Source organism: Protopterus annectens, chromosome 3.part1, assembly GCF_019279795.1.
Source record: "Protopterus annectens isolate FY-2018-M chromosome 3.part1, PAN1.0, whole genome shotgun sequence".
NCBI lineage: Eukaryota > Metazoa > Chordata > Ceratodontiformes > Protopteridae > Protopterus > Protopterus annectens.
Genome location: NC_056732.1, coordinates 1,431,372,390 through 1,431,374,889, shown reverse-complemented (window position 1 = coordinate 1,431,374,889; position 2,500 = coordinate 1,431,372,390).

Genomic DNA, 2,500 nt, shown 5'->3' with positions numbered 1-2,500 from the left:
TACATGGCCCAGGAAATACGTGAAAAATAGTGTTGTGCAAATGAAAAAAGGAACTTTAGATCAAGTAGACACTTTTACCAACGAGGAAGTGTCTAATAATATTGAGCAGTCTGTCTCTGTAGCTACAACCAATGAAGAAGGAGTAATGGATGGGATTAGTGAATCAGCGGCAATTTCTTCATATGTTCCTACTGTCAATGAGCTGGCCAATCAGCAATCTTCAACTATTGGACAGGTTGCAAGCATTAGTGTTCCAATGAAAGCAGTAATTAATGAAAAGAGTAATTCAGAAAATGTGACCCCACAGCTAAAAGAGGATTTTTCCAAACTTTTCAAACCTCTAATAGTAAAACGACCCTAGAAAATAGAAGTAATATCAAGACCAGCTTCCAGGGGAAGATCAAAACAATGACCAGCATCCGTGAAGAGGAAGAACGACAGCCCGCAAGTAAAAAGCAAACTGGTACACCAGAAATAGGTATTGTTGATGCAAATAATGTTGCTATCTTGTCTAATTATACTCTAATTGAAATGGATATCAGAGTATTAAATAAAGGGCTGCAGTTTATCCAGAGTGGAACTGATAATATATCAGATGCATTAACTGATTTAAAGCTGTTTGCTAGAAACTTGAATGTGAAAATGTTTAAAGATTCCACTGTCTCAAATAACAGAATGTGTAAAAGAGCAAGTACTTTCATTCCTTATAGCTGTCCGGTTGTGACAGCCTTTCGTGATTTGTGTGAGGCTGAATTTAGGCAATTATATAAGGTTAAAAAAAATGAAAATTTTACAATTTGACTTCTGAAGAGTTTAGTTCATTGAAGGACTTAGAAAATAAACATGACTTGGTTATCAAACAGGCTGATAAGGGAGGGGCTATTGTCTTATTTGATAAAAATAGTTATATGAAACTAATGTATGACTTCCTGTCGGATGGAAAAACATTTAAGAGAATCAGATTTTGTCATGCTAAAAATGTATTTCTGATGTCAATATTATAATATATGATATGCAATTACAAAATGATATTTATTTGGATTTATTTAACTTTTTTTTTACATTACCTTGTCTGGTGATACCATTTATTTATGGCTTATTGAAAATACATAAGTCAATAACCAACCCTCTGCTGAGACCTATAGTCTTGGGGAGGGGATGGATTACTGAGCTCTACTCCTTATATGTTCAATGGGTTTTGAGTAAATATTTACAATTATATAAAAGCTACATTAAGGATTCAAGTGACTTTTTACACAAGTTGTATGATTTGTATAGCCAATATAATGACACTCAATTTTTGTTTGTAACTTTGGATATTAATTCATTATTTATAGTTATTCCCAATCGATATGGGATTGGGGCTATACATGAATTTTTGAACTTAGAGACATGCATGACAAATAAAGAAATAGAGAATATCTGTCAAATTATTGAAACTATTTTAACGAAGAATGCATTCATTTTTGATGATAAACCATATTTACAGATTTCAAGAGTTGCCATGGGGACACCCATGGCAAATACATATGCAAATCATGTTTTGAGCCACTGGGAGAACACATTTGCTTTCAATGTTGATATACATTCAAATGTATTATTTTACAAGAGATTTGTAGATGACTGTTTTTTGATATGAAAGGGGGATGAAGAGAGTCATGAATTATGTAAAGTATTTAGAAAGTACAACTGATATTTTTGCAATCTAAGATGGTTTGTTCATCAGAAAGAATCACTTATTTAGATATGCAATTAGATAAGACCATGGAAGTCATACACACTACTCTCTATAAAAAAAAACTTTACACGCTAATAGATAACACACATAAAGACAGTATGCATGCCCCACATGTGTTTAAAGGAGTCATTAAAAGTCAGTATAGTAGAATTCGTATATTGAACACAGATGAACAATCATGTATACAACAGATGGATGAGATGACTCTAGGATTTGTTGCTACAGGATATAATAAATTTATGGTGCATCAAATTATGAATAATGTAATCAAAGAAAGGACAGATAAGATGGCCCTGGATTTTAGTTCCAAGTCTAATTTTACACAGAATTCATCTGTTAGTCTAAGGGGAAATAATAGTAATAAATTGAGATATATTACTACCTATAATAATAGGACACAGGAAGTAGAACATATACATAAGAATCGGAATATAGTCCTGACTATGCCTGAGCTCAGACAAATAATTAGTAAGCAGCCTGGCTTTGCCTATAGAAATGGGAGGAATCTAATGAGAAGATTATGTTATAAAGATATGACATCTAAGAAAAATAATGGTGATTCCATGAAAGGGACATTCCCTTGCCTTAATTGCAGTTGTTGCAGGGATATCCTTACTAACATATACTACACTCACCCTACAACTAGAACTGAATATGTTTTTAGTTGTCATGCTCCTTGTAATGCCACTCAAATTGTTTATCTGGCCACGTGCATACAATGCAGTTCCTTTTATGTGGGAAAATATAACAGAAAGTTAAAAG